A 20,036-nucleotide genomic window follows, 5' to 3' on the forward strand; every position below is an offset into this window, starting at 1 on the left:
AATAAAAAAAAAAAAAAAATTTTTTTGTACGATTTTTATCTCACCGATATTATTGCTACATGTATGGGCACTTTTTATAATTTTTTTATAGTCTATTAATCGCACAGTCACTTGGGCCCACTATTAAATATTAAATATGAAAAAGTCAACATCATCACTGAATCACTTTTTACTATTGATTCACATAACTTATGATTTTTATCGGCAGCACTGATTATCGGCTCACCCCGATCAAATCAGACACATCACTGGTTCGCACAATTATAGCACAAAATATATATGTATTATATTACAAGGTTTTAATATGTGGAGTCGTATTTTAAGTTTTAAATAAAATGTATGTTTATATATGCGGCACACGTAACAAATAGGGAGTTCACATGATGAATTAAGCTGTTTAGGCTGCGGTATGGGTGCACCAAGATGGCCGCCGTGTCCGGCCTCAAAATCAGTACACTAAGATGGCGCCGACCCAGCCTATAAAAAGACCGGGAGTAGTGATAGATGGCACGCTCCAGATGACGTCGTATGACGAAACGCGTAGGGCGTGGTTTGCGTACGTCAGTACGTCACTTCCGGGAACGGTGGTTTGAGCTGGTGGAACGCGGGAGCGACCCGGCGAACACCTCAAGCTGATAGTGAACTCCCTAAATGTGAGTGGATGCTACGTTGTTTTACCCTAACAAGGATATACTACGCAATGGAGGCTTGTTTTCTGTTCTAGTGACCAGGGAGTGCTGAGCCACCATCCTAAGAGTGCGGTAAGCAACGGTGCAATTTGTGGTACACCCACTGGCGCCAAACTTTGTTTAGCACGCAATCACACACGTGGTTATCAATAGCACTCAGCACTTTATATGTATACATGTGTTTATATGGTACACTGAGCACAGCCCATGCGAATATATAAAAGGTTTACAGCACGCAGCACTTTGGTTTAAGCACTATATGCACTTTTATATGTTTTATATGAATTACACAGTGTATGAAATTGCACAAACACAATATTTATGTGGTAGCGCCGGTCCCAACATCACTTGCACCTTTTACCATTTTACTACCTCAGTGGTAGGTTGGGGGCAGCTTACACCACCATTTTTTAGTCCAAAAAGTACTGAAAACTCCATAGCGCTGGTATTTAAACCCTTTTCAGGCAGAGGCATAGTCCTGGGACGTAGCTGGAGGTCGGTACACAAGTAGAAGATTCGGGAGGATGAATCACACAAAGCTAGATCTTTGCAAAAGCACAATAATCTGGCATCAGGAAGTTCCCAGATCAGGCTTAAATAGGAAGTTCAAAGGAGTGGCCAAAGGTTCAGAGTTCACAGGAGGCTTGGCAAGGAACTAGGCAGGAAACTGGACAAGGTCTAGGTTACCACATAGATTTAGAATGCATAGATATCAGCTGCTGGATAGCTCAGCAAAAAGAAGCGCTGCCAGAAGCAACCACGGACCTGGGTTCGAATCTGGGCACGGACACCGATACAGGATACCCACGAGACTGTCCTGGTTGATATGGCGATAGGGACTGTTTGCAGGGAGTCAACTTGTTTCCAGATTATATCATCTCCACACTACTCCATGGGTTACCCTTGGCTTCAGAAACACAATTCGACCTTTGATTGGCAGTCAGTCAAGATCCTCTCTTGGTCTCCACAGTGTGGCGCTGTTTGTATCCATGGGCCTGTTAAGGTACTGTGCCTCCTCGGATTCAGTGTTGCCTACTAAATATTGTGAGTATCAAGATGTATTTGACAAGGTGTGCGCTGGTACTCTTCCTCCTCATCGTCCATACGATTGTGCAATAGACTTGCAACCTGGTGCCATTTACCCTCGTGGCAGGATTTATCCTCTCTCAGTTGTGGAGAATAAGGCCATGAAGGAGTACATTGCGGATGCGCTTGCTCGGGGGCACATTCGCAAGTCCACTTCTCCAGCGGATGCCGTTTTTTTCTTCGTAAAGAAAAAGGGGGGGAGTTGAGAACTTGCATTGATTATAGGGGCCTCAATCGCATCACGGTCAAGAGTGCATACCAAAATTCCGTTGATTACTGAATTGTTCGACCACCTCAAGAGAGCAACGATCTTTATCAAGCTTGACCTAAGGGCCGCGTATAACCTCGCAAGGATCAAGGTGGGCGGCAAGTGGAAGACCGCATTTAATACCAGAATTGGTCATTACGAATCTCTGGTGATGCCCTTTGGCGTGTGCAATGCACCTGCTGTCTTCCAGGAGTTCATCAATGAGGTCTTTCGTGATATGTTGCATCAATGTGTGGTAGTCTATTTGGATGACATCTTGATTTACTCAGACTCCATTGAATCAGACTACCTGGAGTGTTGCCCGAGTGGTTCTCGGTACAGGACATCCCAGCTGTGGAGGATCATCTTCGTGCCCTCCTTCCTCTTGGGTGCAGATTCAAGAGTCTTTACGGGTCTCTGAACAGCGTCAGAAGCTCCAGGCAGACCGGAGATGTTTACCTGCTTCTTCATACCAGGTTGGGGAGAGAGGGTGGTTGTCAACCCATAATCATAACCTCAGGTAGCCCACTCCAAAACTAGCACCTCGTTTTGTTGGCCCTTTTCGCATCCTCCGTGAGGTGAACCCGGTGGCCTATGCCCTTGATCTTCCCCTTGCATGCATATCTCCAATGTCTTTCATGTGTCACTTTTGAAGCCACTGGTTTGCAATCGCTATACTTCTTCACTTTCCTGCCCTTGTCCGATTCCTGTGGTCAATCATGAGGAGTATGAGGTTAAGCAGAGTTCCACCCTCTTTTTCTTCTTTCTGGATTCCTGTGGGAAAATGCAGGTTACAAAATAATGACATTTTTTTTTGGGGGGGGGGGGGTCACTTACCTTATTTTAGGGGCATCTCTGTCTGACCTCCTCCTTCTGCTGCCATGGCCCCGGACGTCACTTCCGGTTTCGCATTGCGTCCTGGGAGATGTGAGTCCTCAATCCCAGGATGCAATGGGAATGGGCGGCCGCTACTCGAGATGCATGCGCGAGATTGCGATTGGCATTCTGGGAGTCAGAAACCAGGAATAACGTCACAGTGGGGGACACAGCAGCTTCAGACGCCCACACCGGAGATGGCCACGCTCTGCAATCAATTTTAAAGGTAAGATTTTATCTTAATTCAATTACTGTCCTGTACTGTAATGGGGGGTTAGTGTTAATGTAATTGGTGTTAGCTTAGGATTAGGGGGGTATTTTTATCTCAAAAATGTGTATGTGGCTAGAACTCTGCTTTAGCAGCATCTTGGATTCTCGTCTGTTCCAAGGTCAGGTTCAATACCTGGTGCGCTGGAAGGGTTATGGTCCTGAGGAGCGCTCCTGGGTTCCCTCTGCTGATGTTCATGCTCCAGCCCTTCTCCTTGCTTTTCATGCTCACTTTTCTCAGAAACCATTTTTTGCTCTGCAGAGGAGGGGCCATTGAGGGGAGGGTACTGTCAAGGTCTTACATTGCCCTCCTGTTGGCAGCCATCTCGGACATGTGCAGACTGCTGCCTCTTACAAACTCTGATTGCAACACCATTTCCTGCTGCCTGGACGTCGCGCATTGATGATGCTGCACACCTGACTATATCTATTACCTGTTGAGTTGCAATCCTTGCCCTTGTATTTGTGCTCCAAGGTGCATCTCTGCTAGCAGTCTTCTGTTCTCTGTGTTCCTATTTGTATGACCTGGCTTGGCTGACGACTTTCCTGGCTCCCGACACGGCATCGTCTGACAACCCAGCATTGGCAGATGACCTGGCATTGGCAGACTACCCGGCATCGGCAGACTACCCACTTCTGGAACTGACCCCGGCTTGCATGACTACCCGCTCCTGGACTTGACCCTGACTTGTTCCTGCTCTCTCTTCCTCACTCTTGCTGTGCAATTATTGTTGTTTTCGCCAATAAACTGCTTTATTTTACCTGCATCCCTGTGTGGTCTGGTTTCCTGGCACCCTGACAGAGGACATTTTCACCAGAACTGGTTCTCATGGAGAGATTGTTCCACTGTTACTTGCTCTGGTGACAGCTGTAAAATGTTATTTTTCCATTATTTCTGTCCTGTAGACAGTGGTCACTAGGACAAACAGATAGGGTAAATGTCCCTCATGGGGACACAATAGAATACTGAACAACAAGAAGAACATGACAGATATCTAGCCCAGGCATGTTACTCTGGATTTAAGTAGCAATAAAAGTGATGTTTTTTTACACAACATCGTTTATTTACCCATTCAGTACAACACAATAAATTACTGTTGCAATAAATTTCCAGAACCAATTACCTGCTAGTATTATTAGAGGTTCTTTGCTGCTTCTCTAAACCTCTGGGATTTTCATAATAATCTGTTCCCCCTTCAATGGGACTACACATCCCACAAATCCTAACATCACTTTACAGCCATTACAAGTTGCTTTCAATCATCTGCCAGAGGCATGTCTACTGGTCTTGTGCTGTTTGTTGGTGCAGGCAGTGTCTTGATGTTATCTCAGGTGGCTCTGACTGAGCTTCATAGAATCCTGCAAGAAAAGGAGCCACCCATACAATGGAAGTTGATGTCAGAGGTTAGAGGAGAAAGTGAAAAGGAGGGACAGGGGAAAAAAATGTCAGAACAAGATGAAGGTAATTTTGTAATACATTTAGGGTGCATCCACACCTGTGAATGCATCCTGTCTGCTATTATCTGCGAGAACCCATGTTTAGCAGTGAGAGTAAGCTCTGTTAAGGAAGTGGGAGGCTGCCGGCACAGTTATAATTTATTATAACTTTTAATTTAGTAATTTTATAGTACCACTAAAGCCAAAACTTTTTTTGTATTGAATAATCTAGGGATAGACAAATTGAGCAGGATGAAAAGGCCCTGTGTGGCCTCAAAACCAAATGTGATGTGATCATTTCAATAAACATTTTGACTAATGCCCCGTACACACGTTTCCCGATAAGATAAAACTCGCTTTCGACCTGATCGCACGATAATCTGATCGTTAGTACACAGCTTTCGACAGCTGATCACCACAGTTGGTCCAACAAAATCCGAAGGGACAAACAGGAAAACTTCTGTCGTACGATAGCCCTGCGAACGACAATCGTTTCATCAGTACACTATGCGTCTGCTAAAAATCGATCGACAAAGACCACGCATGATCAGAAACACTAAAATAGCACGGTAAAAGCCTGGCTGCCATTGTTTTTATTTTACACCATCTGATACATTGCTAAGCAACCAGGAAGCTTTTCCCGAATCATACAACAAAAATCATATGGTTTGTACGCATTGTTGAATTTGATGTTAGTATCATGCAACAAAATGCGAACGATAAGTCGTCCGATTATCTGAACGTGTGTATGGGGCTTAAATGTTATGGAACTATGGTTTGCTGGAAACAAATCGGTATGTGGCATGCAGGAAGACTTGAAATAACCCACTTTAGGGCTGGTAGGTCCTCCCATGGGCCCCTGCTTCCTACATATACAGCTTCACTGTCAATTACAAAGCCTTGGCATTTCAGGAAGACCCATCTGACATTCAGGCTCCTTTCCTCGGACCTGCTTATGGTGCTGAACGCCGGTGGATGTAGAGACCCTGCTGCCACCCTCTTCTTTCTTCAAGTGGAACCACGGCAGCAGATGTGAATGTAAAACAACTGCCTTTCTGATGGTGCTCGAATCATGGCTAAGCTGAAGCTTGATGATGCAGGAATTGGGGGTGATCTGAGGTCCAAAGATGCAAGAATTGGAGCTTATCTGAGGTTAATGGTGCATTATACTTCATTGGCATGCCTCGTGTCTAATGCTTGCAAATTGGCATCTAATGTGATAAAGGTTGCTGACCCCTGTTATAGTCTCTAGAACAGGAATGGAAATTTGTTGGGGATGGAGGCATCAATAACAAGCAGACAGAGGTTTAAAACCTTCCCAACTTTATCTCACCATAGAAAAAGTTTTGCTGGACCTCTAAAACTCAAATCATTCTGTGACAGGAGGCTGCAAGAAAATGTTAAAATTTATGTTTCAGCCCAACCTACCGACCTGGTTGCTTCCTCATGCAAATTTATGGAGAACTCATGTCTGTGGGGAAATAAGAACCTTATTTCTCTGTCAAAGAGAGATGGTGGAGTGAATCATGCAAAGCCTAAAGTGAGACTAAAAAAATATGGGATAGATATCTATTAAACTTGGCACACAAGTTCAGCAACACATGAGCAGGCAATTGCATTAGATGCATTATGTGTCATTTATTATATTATAGTACAATAGATTTTGCAAGAGGAAACTGTGGCAGAAGTGTCCTTTTCAGGGAAATCTGGACTCAGACAACCTTTATCTTGGCCTGACAAGACTTGACACCCTCCTTGTGCTAAATGCTGTCCATGGTGCCTAAAGAGTCTTCATAGATTAAAGTTCAATTACACAGATGTCTATCCTTTCAGTAGCTGTGTGATATGTCTCTTTGTCCAGGTTGCTTGGCAACTGCAGAGTTTAGTTCTTCTCTCTCTATTTCAACTAGTATAGCTCATTGTTGTTCGGTTTGGCCTTTGTTCTTATGTACACTAATACATGCACTCATTTTTAAGGGCATATCTATCCAAACACGTAGTTAAATATTCTGGGAACTTTATACATTGGCCATTACCAACTGGATATTCAGTAGAGCTGTGGCCATTAATGTTCTATGATCTTTAAAATGCATTACCACTTTTTGCAGTCAAATTTGAGAAAACCCTATTATAAGTGTTCTACATTTTTTCAATCACACACCATACTTTAAAATAACTTTAAAAAATGTGTTATATTTGTAGATTTTTGACTGGAGCAGGCCTCACTCAGACTGCAAGCTACTTTACTTTAAGTGTTTTTTTTTTTTTGTACAAATCAATGAAATATTGCACAATATTGCAGGTGTTCCAACACAATAAAATTTGACATACTGTACATACAACCAAAAACACGCCATTCTTTCTGCATCTTGACATAAGGCAAAGAAAATTATGTTCACCTTTGCCACCTACTCAAAAGGGTAGTTTGGGCATGGTCTTATTGTCAGTCTGCAAGGTTGGGTCACCTAGTCCATCAATCCAAATTTACCAGATCCTTTAGAATTTTTTTGGAACAGGCCCTACTATTATACACAATTTTGAATTTGGGTATTAGATCATCTAGGAGCCTCTTTAAGGCTGGGTTCTCACCGGATTGCAGAGTGGCTCGCAGCAGGAAGTCCGGTGCGTCCCGTTCACTGTTTCAGGTCTGACTTTGGTCTGAATTTTTGGCTGAATTTGGACCTGAAACGGATCATAAGACACACACGTATTTCCTGCAAACCACTCCATAGCTGTCCCAGAACTATGTGGACCGGCTCCATTGAGAGCCAGTCACACTCTCCTAACTTGCAAATTGGATGTGGATTTCCCAGTGCGAACCCAGCCCAAATAAATAAAGCTCACAGTCATTTGCATGTTCTGGCAACAATTTGGAATAAGGGGAAACTCAATCTGTTTCCATTGGCAAAGAGGAACACACTTTGTTTCCCCTCATTAACACAGATTGCAGAAGCCCAGCTTCTAGATCTTTAACAGTTAGGACAGATAGTGTTCAAATTAAGTTTATAAGTGATATTGAGATCTGCCAGCACAGTATAGCCAGGGTTAATTAAACTCCCCAGTTCCCATCTGCATAGCAGAGGAAAACATTTGGCGTTTTTAGAAAAGAGCTATTTAGATTTTTTTTTTTTTTTTTTTTTTAGTTATGCTATGTGGATGAGAACATGTAACAAATGTAAAATAGGCAAAAGTGGAAATATACTTTGAGATGCACAGAAAAAAATGAACAAAAACAGTGCAAATTAAGCATGAGCATAAAATGAGCATAGAAAATTGGTAAACATACAGTACAAAAAACATATTATATTAAAGAGAAAAAAGGCATTCTGACTGCTCTGTCAGATAGTGTCAAACTGTTAATTCGAAAGGATTAGCAATAAACAAGATTCTCTGCACAGCTGGTAGTAAAACACTGTAGGCTTACAAAAATAAAGAACATGATAAAATCTAAACCTAAACCAATCTTTTGAAGGGGCTTGGAGGAATGCTTATGAAGTTGGAAATGAAAGGGATAGAATTAGAGACAGAAAAGGAAGAGAGAAATTATAGAGAAGGCAAGGAGAAGAGAGGGTTTGGAGAAGTGAATATTGATCCACAATGAAATCCTTCAGGCCAGGGTATTTTTGAACCTGCCTTGTCTGTCATCTTCTTCAGACACCAATCCCTTCATTTGAATACGAGTGCTCAACCTGCAGACCCATTCAACAATAGAGGGGGTTGTGGGAAGACATGAAATGATGCCTTTGTAATGGTATAAATGGAACCAGGTATGATAGACAGTAAAGCCAACTGTGGTGAGTCAACATGGAATATATCAAGGCAGACGTTAATTGTCCAGGAACGTGAAAGGTAGTGTGAAGGTTTTAAAACCAGTATGTTCTAATCACATAATCTAACTGCAGCAAGAATGGAGTGTGCATTGATAGTTTTAGTTCCATGGCTAAAAGTGTGAATAGGGGAAACATGCATGAGTATTCTCTAGAAGATAATCACCATAGGTTTGAAGCCCTTAAGCAATTCATGAACTGTGTTAGGATTGATTCCTCATGAAAATCTCTAAATAATAACAGCATAGCAATAAAGCTATTAAATATAGCCATGCCGCCCAACGTACATTTCACCTCTTTCAACATGCACAGTATCAATATATGTACAGAAATTTGTCCAAGTTAACGTAAAAAAAAAATTAATTCCACAGCAGCAGTGTGGTACATTTCACCCCAAACACAACTAAAAGCTTGTTTGTGTATTTGGCCTATGTCTTCAGGGAAACTCTATCTACATGCTGCAATTACTTCCAATATTAAAATAGTTACAAGAGCTTCCTGTATTGCAGTGGAGTTCTTTTCCACAGAATAGTTGAGGTGTTTACAGATGTTACAGATATACATAATACATAACATTATCATGACCCATCTAATATTGAGTGGGAGTCTCTTTTGCCACCAAAACTGCCCTGACTCATCATGTCATGAATGTCAATGGACCTCTGAAAGTATGTTTGGCATCTTGCATGCAGTTAGTAGCAGGTCCTTTAGGTCCTGTAAGTGTAAAGGTGGAGCCTCCATGGATCAGACTTGTTTTTCCAGCACATCCAATAGATGTTGATGGATTGCAATCTTGAGAATTTGAAGGCCAAGTAAACACCTTAAACTCATTGTTGTGTTCCTCAAACCAATGTTATGGCTGATTTATGTAGGTGTGCATACTGCAAACTTTATGTTAATTGCAGGCTGTAGAGCACTTACTGTATAGTAAACCAAGATAGGCAGTCCCGGATTGGCAACAGGGCACCCCGGGCATTTGCCCGGTGGGTCAGGGTAACCGGGCCACTACAGGCTGCTGGTTTTGTATCTGCAGGTGAAGCTGGAGCCTGAAGTGTTTCTGGTGTGGGACACATAACGATCCCCAGACCCAAGTGCTCAGCATCTGCCCAGAGCGGACCCACTGCCCACAAACTTGTTACATTGTTGCAGACGAGCGATCCGAAGTGCCACCGGCAGGTAACCCACATAGATCCCTAGTTGATCAAAGCCCTCTTTTGTTTGTTCAGCCTCCGGGGGTCAGGGTTCCTGCACTGAAAGAGAGAGGAGGGGGTCTCTGTATTCACCTCACGCCTCCAGCAGCTGCTGTAGGCCCTCAGAGTTGAGGTGCTGGGGGTTCACCAGCATGGTCCTCCTCTACATGGTCGGTGCGCCAGGAGCAAAAAAGTGCCAAAAAAGTGTGATTTATAAACAGTTCCTGACAGCTGATTGGCTTGAGTCCAAAAAACTCACAGATTATTCAAATAAGCTCTATTGATCAGAGGAGGAAGGGGGGGGGGGAATAGGATGGGAAATGTAGTCTGCTGGCCACTGAGCATGCTTCTCACTGGAACAAAACATTAACTTTTAGAGGATCCCATTAATCTGCCAAGGTGCCAGTGCGTTTGTGAGAATCACCCTTCCTGTCCAGGCAGTCACTATTGTTTTAGTAAAAATTAATAAAATCTTCTCAGTCATACGTTATATTATTAAAGTGTACAGTGCAGAGAATTTATTTTCAAACTGTCCTCTTCTGGGACAGTTTCAGAGGAAAGTGTTAAAAAAAAACTGTCTCTCCAGTGCGCACCTAAATAATATGTATGATGATTATGGATGTGGATTGTACATATGTTCATTAAAGATGTAGCACTTTATATATTGCATTCATTCTTTCATTTATTATCATATATTAACATAATTCCAAATGATTGATTATTACAGTGACTGAAGCATACTAAATATAACTACAAGACACAGAGAAACCGGTAGTTTCATTATTTGTAATTTTGTTTAAAAAGGAAAAAAAAAAAAAAAAAATAGGCTGCTTAGTCTAATATTCCCAGGCCTACTTTTTGTCCCAGTCTGGGCCTGAACACACGGCATGTCAGCAGGCAAAGAATTTATAGCATCATAATGGGCTGCTTAAGTTAAACCACTTCAATGCTGTAGAAATTTTGTGTCAACAACACTGGTTCAAATCAGGCATTAAGATGCACTGATAATAAAGCGTCCAATTGCCATTAGTCTACCGATAGATATTTTAATGTTTGTTTTTTTTTTTTTTTTTTTTTTTTTTTCTCTTTGCAAGAATGTTACTCATTGTTGATAGTTGCCACATTTAAATAGAAAACTAAGTGGTTATTACCAAAATTTATTTTCTTGCTAACGAATTATGAAATTTGTTCATATAGTAGTTCTAGTCTACTATGTCGTTGTAAATAATGTAATAATCATCATGGCGCAGCTCAAGTTAAACTAATCATGTTTAGTTAAATGTAGACAAACAACTCAATACAAATATTCTGACTTTGAAATGTCTGGGAAAGTAAAATCATAGCAGCTGATTCCAGTGAGCGGCATGTCATAGTAAACTCATCTTTTTCCTCTAGACTTGGCAACTATAGATACTGCTCATTTTCTCTGTTTATTCAAAACCAGCATTTTGGAAACGAAAAAACAAACGAAGGTCAGCGAGGAACTGAGTGTAAAAGCAACCACTCATAGCTCATTGTTCGCATTTTTTCCAAAGTTACCGACCTCTTTTCATATTTGCCCATTTTGTTGACTTAGAGATAGAATCTACTGGCTTTGCAGGTGCTTTAGCTTCACACAAAGAAAAGATGATAGAAAACTGCTTTGTTGTTGATCCTTTTAGATTTTCAATTTCCTAGGAGCACAGGGCTGCATCAAGATTTCCACTATGAATTAGGCACTCTGGGGTCTTAATGATCTCAGCAATAAGTTGAGAAAGAAAAATATATGAAGTACCCAGTCCGTGCTTCATAGACCCATCCATCATCTTGTCTCAAGACCTCGCTGTCTTCTATCTGCAGAGCTGGCTGCTGTTCAGAACAACATCACACAGGCTTCAAAGAAGAGATGAAAAACAGAACCAGGGAGCATACACAACTTTGTTAAACTGCTTTCACCTCCAAGGAACATGCTTCAAAGAGGAAGTCTAAACCAGCAAAGGGACTGTTTAGTGTGGATCTGTCAATCTTCTGTAGAACTGAGCAGCTGTGGTGCAGCATACTTTGCTCTTGTATTTTAAGTGCAAGGGTTCATTTATGTACAGGAGCTGGGATAAATATGGTTGACCCTGGGAACCATCCCAAAATCCCCAGAAATGTTAACCTGCAGTATGAGGCATAGCTTTGTGAGAAACAATAAATTATTTTTGTGGCACCTTCTTGTTGCTGAATGGAACTGATTAGATTATGCAAAAAAAAAAAAAAAAAAGAAATTGCAATAATAATGACCTTTAGTTAGCTATGTCAACCAAAGGATAATATCTGATTATTTGCGATGGTTTACTATTCTTTCCATAGAATCATTGTTTTTTTACATAGTCCAACTTCAAATAAGTCCTTAGGACTTAGCAAAACCTTTTGACTCTTTGGAGTTCTACTTTTAAAGGTTTTCACACAACTTTCAACCAAGCCTTTTTCCACCTTATGTGGAAAAAGTGTGACTCTTGGGTGAAAGCATTGATAAATCTGGACTCTCTGATGCTACATATGGTTGAATTTACCATTAGGCTCAGGAGGCATGGGCTTATACATGGCAAAATGAGATTTTATATAGGGATGATCGAACTCTTGAAAAGTTCGGTTCAACCAGAACACCCGAATTTCCCGAAAGTTCGGCCCGGATTCAGAACCCCATTGAAATCAATGGGACTTCTGTAATAAAAAAACACCATTTTGAAGCCCTAAAACCCAATAAATGCCCCTAAAAAGTACCTAGGGTTCTGGGTCATGCCCAAGGGACTATTAATCACACAAAAAAAAAAGTTCTTAAAAATTTTCATTTTTGATAGAGAGCCAATTATTAAAAAAAAAAAAAAGTTTGTTTGTATTAGAATTACAGTAGAACAGGATAGTGGCTTCACTATTTTCACACCCGGCTTTTTGTTGCAGGCGTCTATAGGGCTTTTTTGTGGACGTGTTTGGAGGCAGGCATGACATCTGAACTTCTGTGTAGGGTATATATACACACACACATGCATGTATATATACACATACACATATATAGGTGTGAAAGTAGCAGAACCCTATGGCTGCGCTAATGAAATTATTAACAGCCATAGGACTTCGCTCCTTTCACACCTATATGTGTGTATGTGTATAAATACATATAAGTGTGTGTGTATATATACCCCTATACACAAGTTCAGATGTTATGCCTGCTTCCAAAGACACCCAAAAAATGCCCAAAAAAAACGCCTGCAACAACACACCTAGGCGTTTTTGTAGCAGGCGTTTTTTTGAGCATTTTTTGGGCGTCTTTGGAGGCAGGCATAACATCTGAACTTGTGTATAGGGGTATATATATACACACACACATATATGTATATATACACATACACATATATAGGTGTGAAAGTAGAAGAACCCTATGGCTGCGCTAATGAAATTATTAACAGCCATAGGACTTCGCTCCTTTCACACCTATATGTGTGTATGTGTATATATACATATAAGTGTGTGTGTATATATACCCCTATACACAAGTTCAGATGTTATGCCTGCCTCCAAAGACGCCCAAAAAATTCCCAAAAAAAACGTCTGCTACAAAAACGCCTAGGTGCGTTGTTGCAGGTGGTTTTTTTTGGGCATTTTTTGGGTGTCTTTGGAGGCAGGCATAACATCTGAACTTGTGTATAGGGGTATATATACACACACACATATATGTATTTATACACATACACACATATAGGTGTGAAAGGAGCGAAGTCCTATGGCTGTTAATAATTTCATTAGCGCAGCCATAGGGTTCTGCTACTTTCACACCTATATATGTGTATGTGTATATATATACATATAAGTGTGTGTGTGTATATACGCCTATACACAAGTTCAGATGTTATGCCTGCCTCCAAAGATGCCCAAAAAATACCCAAAAAAACGCCTGCAACAAAACGGCCAGGTGTGAAAGAAGCGAAGCCACTATCCTGTTCTATTGCAATTCTAATAGAAACAATCTTTTTTCTATGGCTTTCTATGGCGGTCACCCTGAAATGGAAGGGTTTGGTCACCCTGCCATAGCAGTCAGAGTCAGTTAACCCTACACTACACTACAGTCCCCTGACACTTAACACTTTCCCTACAGAAACTAGATTATTAAATCTAACTATAGTGGAAAATAGTACCCTAACTACACTAGATATCCCTTTCCTCACACTAATAATTGCTAAATGACACTTTGAAGCAGGAGTAACAGAACTGCTTCCACTCTCTTCCACAGCCCCAGTATTAAAGTGCTAGCGATTTGGCGGGGCTATCTTATATACTGGGGGGGGCGTATTCACTACTGATTGGCCTCTGGACCCCCTAGTCACTCCAATCACATTCCTGGCATCCTCCTGCCCCCTCAATTGGCTTTTACTGATGGTTCTGATCCAATCACAGGCTTTTAAAGCCCAGTTCCTGCCCCATTGTATTTTGGTCGGTTCTGGTTGCCGAATTCCAAACGTTTTCAGCAATAAGTTCGAAATTCGGCCGAATTTCGAACAGTCAATATTCGGGTCGAACCGATGGTCGACCCGAACCGTTCGATCATCCCTAATTATATATTTATTGTCCACACAATTTTTCAGCAGAAATACATATATTATCTTACTGGCTTATTTAACATTGTACTATTATAATTTATAATATCAAGTCAGGCTAGTTTCAGTTAAAAGACAATGTTCTTTGAAGTGGTGGTGATCCTAGAAGAGGGGTTTTGCTTTAAGTGGCACAATCCAGTCTCTTTAAGATTATCTTTAATCTTTAAGTATCTAAAGCCCAACTGAAGTCACGGAAATATAGATAGTCAAATAGTCATTGTACTAAAAAAATTAATTTTCATTGTCTACCTTCTCCTTCCAGTTACAGCAGCTGTGCAAAGATGAGTCTCTAAACTTGACTGTGCAGTTCAATAGGCACCAGAGTTAGACCCAGTGCACTCTGTAATCAGCACTCAATAACTGACCTGGTCAGACACATTCCTTATCTTCCTATGCAATACAGGTCTGTGTGAGGACAAATGTGCTGCAGGATATGACACCAGAGTGTAAGAGCAGTAAGCACAATTTTTATTAGGGAAGAAAGGTCATTTAGGCTTTCCCAGGCAAAAATGGGCTACAAATTGTAGAAAGTACAGGACTATAAAAATATCTAAAAGAGTGAGACTTCAATTGGGCTTTAAAATAAGTTTATAGCCTTTTCATGCTTAGTAAACTGCCTCAGGGATGTTACAACAGGATCCTATCCTTGAATATATCCTCATTTATCTTATAGGTCAACCTGGGTGCCCTAAAATCCTGGACATTCTATTATGCAAATGCTGATTTAAATTAGTCCTCACTAAGGATGGGCCGAACGACCCCCCTGTTCGGTTCGCACCAGAACTTTCGAACATCGAGAAAGTTTGAAACCGAATAATGAACCCCATTAAAGTCTATGGGACCCGAACTGTAAGAATCAAAAGTGCCTATTTTGAAGGCTTATATGCAAGTAATTGGACATACAATGGTTATGGGGGTCCGGGTACGGCCCTGGGGACATGTATCAATGAAAAACAAATTGTAAAAAACGTAATTTTTAAATGAGCAGTCATTTTACTGATGCTAGCAAGCACCAAAACGAGAAATAACAATAAAAAGGAAAAATGTATTTCAATATAGTGCCTGGAGGGGGGTCCCTTAGTCTACCTGTAAAGTGGCACATCTGTACTGCGTATAGAAGCTGCTGCAGAAATAATTGCATTTATAAAGCCAAAAAAAATAAATTTTCCCTGCAAGCTTTCTTTATTTTGTAAACAACGGTTTGGGGAGCCACTCTGTATGATAAGGCAACAATGTAGTGCACTGGGAACAAGATTAGAGATTTTCTGGCTAAATTCTGTTGTGTCTTCTGCAGACTTTAGATAGAAGTAACAGGTGCGGAAAAATTGGTCTTTGGGTGTCGAAGGTGTCTTCACACTGTAACTCTAAATAGGTACTCTTGATGAAAGCAAGAATTAGCCTTACTATCAGAAATTGAAATGATATGCACCTGTCAAGCAGGAGTGGAAAAATTGGTCTTTGGGTGTTAATTGTGCCCATGAAATGTACACCAAAAAAAAAAATTATTTCAGAGGAAATAAACACCCACAACCCTAGGCAGCCTAGAAGTTTCGCAGAGATTCCACATCCCAAAAACACTTAATCAGCGACATCGGCATCAGAGGCTTCATATCTGCTTGTAATCCAGGACTGATTAATTTTTATTTATTTTTATAAATGTCAGACGATCCACAGACATTTGCTGGACAGATGCATTCTATTATCAGTAACAAAACCACCAGCAGCAATGAATGCCCGTTTGGATAGCACTCTGGATGCAGGGCAGCCCAGCAGTTCAATTGCATACTGAGCAAGTTCTGGCCAATAGTCTATTCTCATGACCCAGTAACCCAATGGATTGTCAACTGGAAAGCTCTCCATGTCTGTTTTCACCCCTAGATAATCGTCCATCATAAGATGCAGACGCTGCCGATGGTATGTAAAATGCATCACTTAGGCAGCCTCCTTCTCCACCGCTCCCTTCTTGACCAACAGAAGCCTAAAAACTAAATTTACCTGGACACTGTAACCTACCAGAGTCGAGAAAAGCATTAGATAAACTCCTCTTTAAAGTTTCCTCAAGAGCTTTTATCTTCTGCACCTTCTGTGGGTACAGGCTGATTTCGGAGACTTTCCCCTTGTAACGGTGGTCAAGGAGGGTTGCCAACTAATAGTGATCCTTCTCCTTTATGCCACATATTCTTGGGTCCTTTTGCAGGCTTTGAAGCATGAGGGAGCCTATGCACCGCAAGGTCACTGAGGATTACAGTATCTGGAACTGCCTCCTCCCAGCCAAGTACTACTCCCAAGGGTTCTGGAGGTGGAAAACCATCTGTTAAGGGTTGACGTATGTCTTCCTCTGCTTCAATTCCTTCAAGACTAACAGAATCCTCCTCCTCCTCCTCCTCCCTCTCCTCTTGCGCATTCTTTGGTGTAGAAAGAATGGTGTCTGCATAAAGCGGGCCTTAAGAGGAAAGGAAGTCCTCCTCTTCCTCTCACTGCTCTGCCTCAAGTGCCATGTCCATAAGTCACCTAGAGTCTGCTCCAACAGGAACACAACAGGGATTGACAGTACAGTACAGTGCATGCATCCTTTATCAGCAGCCATTAGCGTGGGGAAAAATGCAGAGCCAGCCTGAGGCTGTCAGTCATTGAGCCATACTCACACAGGTACTTGTTTACAGCCCTCTGGTGCATGTGCAACTGCTGCAGCATTGCCAAAGTCGAGTTACACCTTGTGGGCATGTCATAAATCAGACGGTTAATGGGCAGGTGCAATTCCCGCTGAATTTCAGCCAACCGAGCTTTGGCTGTGTATGACCACCTGAAATGGCTACAGACTCTTCTGGTCTGCTTTAGTAGATCTTCCAACCCTGGGTACCTATTTGGGAAATGCTGCACCACCAAATTGAGAACATATGCCAGGCATAGCACATCAACTTTCCCTGTCTAAGGGAAGACAGGAGGTTTGTGCCATTGCTGGCTCCAGCTGGCGTGGCGTGAGCCACCTCTGGGCCTGGCCCTGCAGAGCTGAAAGAATCTCTGCTCTGGTGTGGTTTCTGTCCCCTAGACACACAAACTGAAGCCCTGCATGGCACCTTTTAGCCTGACTCATTGAACAGCCCTTTGAACACTTAAAGGGTACTTGTGGTTCATAGGACAATTCAGCAGAGGAGGGCATGGAGGGGGAGGAGGGGGTAGAGCTGACAAACGCTCGCATCAGCACCACTAGCTGTATGGAGATGTGGCGGCACAACAAGCTGCCACACTGAGCCCTGTCCAGCACCCTTCCAACTTGCAAGCAGAATTACTGTGTGTACTGGGAATGAAATATAGCATCCTTGACCATTGACCATGCTTGCTGGGCCACCTGTCAGTAGTAACATGAACTTTGCCGCTGACTGCCTTGCCCAACGATTCCACAACATACAGAGTGGGTACAGAGCTGGAATGGCCTTACATGAAAAGAAATACAAACTGGGAACTTGCCATCGTGGTACAGCACATTCTGCGAATTCACAGAAGGGGACAGAATCCACCAGACGTATAGGCATGAATAGCAAAGCCAGCAGATTTGACAGGCTTGCATTTAGACATTGAGCATGTGGGTGGCAGTGACTATTTTTTTGCTGCAGAAGATGGGACAGAGACATTTTCTGGCTATAGTCTACAAGCTGGTGGTGTGCTACTGGTGTGCTGCAAGAAGCTGGACATCCTGCTCTATACCATCATCCCTGTCAGTGGAGGCTAATAAGAGTTCATGAGGTATAGCAGGGGTAGACTGAGATGAGTAAGGAGGAGGAACAGAATTGTGTCCCTTTTGTGTTGCTTTCAGGTGCTCTTGCCAATGGCCAAAAGGGTGGCAAGCATGTGATACCCAAATGGCTTGTGTTTTTGCCACGCTTGATGTGCTTGAGACAAAGTTTGCAAATTGCAATAGTGCGATCTGCTGCACATGTGCTAAAAAAGGCCCAGACAGCTGAGCTGTGGGAAGGGTGCCAGGAGAGAATAGCTCCACAATGTGATGGAATAGGGTGGCTGCCCTCTATTCTTCCATGATGGCTGCCACATTGGGATTGTGCCTCACCCTCACTTTCCTCCTCTGCTCTATCCGGCACCCAAGTCGCGTCAATGACCTCATCATCATGATCTCCTTTATCCTCATTACCACTGGAGACAATCTGGCAATATGCTGCAGCTGGGGGAACATGACTGCTAATTTGTGTGCCAGTGTTCTTCCCCTTCTTTAACCTCAGAACCAACATCTGAATCAAGTAATGGCTGTGCATCGTCAAGGAGCAAGTGGCTAATGCTGTGTTAAAATTACTCAGCTGACTCCTCCATGCCTGATGCTGGGGCTATGGCAGGAATAGCTGTGGACAAGGAGGCAGATTTAGCTACTCTGGCAGCTGCAGTGCACTGCGCACTAGTCTCTGCTTTGGAGGAGGAGGATGAGGAGGATGAGGATGATTTAGTAAGCCAGTCCACCACCTCCTCTGCATGCTGGGGCTGGATAGAATGGGCAACATCAGTAACAGAGGAAATGATGCCCTGCCTGAGGACTGACCACATCCACCTTTGCCTGTTGACACATACACTGCTGGCCTCCTCACAGTGCCATGGGAACATCTGCCTCTCCTTGTTGGCCTCCCAGACATAATGGGAAGTGCTTATTAACAAAATGTAATTAAGATGTGGAAATGTGTACGTGGATGCACTTTAATCTGAGTACTTACTACACACACTCCACCAACACACTATAATATACTGCAGTAATACTGCACTAATGCACAGAAATATACTGCGTTAAACAACATGTAACGCACTGAAATATACTGCGTTAAACATGCAGTAACGCACAGAAATATACTGTGTTTAACGTGCACTAATGCACTGAAATATACTGCGGTAAATGGCAAGTAACACACTGAAATATACTGGGTTAAACGTGCAATAATGCACAGTAATGTACTGCATTAAATGTGCACTAACGCACAGAAATATACTGCGTTAAACGGCACGTGATGCACTGAAATATACTGCATTAAACGTGCAGTAACGCACAGAGTTATACTGTGTTAAACGTGCACTAACACACTGAAATATACTGTTGTAAATGGCACATAACGCACTGAAATATACTGCGTTAAACGTGCAATAAAACACAACTATAGTGCAGTAAACCTGCCCTGACAAAACAAACTGACACTAAAGTAAAATTGAATGGTTACTCACTATAAGCACTTAACTATCACTAGATTCACACTAAAATAAAAAATTACTTTTACTACACTCACACTGACTGAACTATCACTAGATTCACACTAAAGTGACAATAAAGTAAAAATGAATGGTCACACTACACTCACACTGACTGAACTATCACTAGATTCACACTAAACTGATATTCTATACTGACAATAGAATCAGAATAGCACACTATAGCACACTAACTCTTTGGTAGCACTGAACAGGGCCCTGTTCTATCTCTCTTCATGCCAATATCACACTACAAATGGCCGCTATTGAAAGAATATTTTTATAATGTGGGATGGGACTAAGAGCAATGAGACATGATTGGATAGAGTCATCATTACTTTCTCCAATCATGGTTCTGATAGTGCTCTGTGCCCTGATTGGGCAAAGCTTTCATTGCTTCAGCCAATCAGGGCTTCCAATGCACTGTGCAGCGGCACAGTGCATTGTGGTAATTTGGCAGGGCGAACATCCGGTCGAATGGGCGAACAGCCAATCTTCGAATCGTTCACCCATCCCTAGTCTTCACTTTGGACTGCTTCCTTCTGCCATTTACTTTAGGTTAC

The sequence above is a fragment of the Pelophylax lessonae genome, assembly GCF_965119305.1.
Source record: "Pelophylax lessonae genome assembly, chromosome: 6".
Classification (NCBI taxonomy): Eukaryota; Metazoa; Chordata; class Amphibia; order Anura; family Ranidae; genus Pelophylax; species Pelophylax lessonae.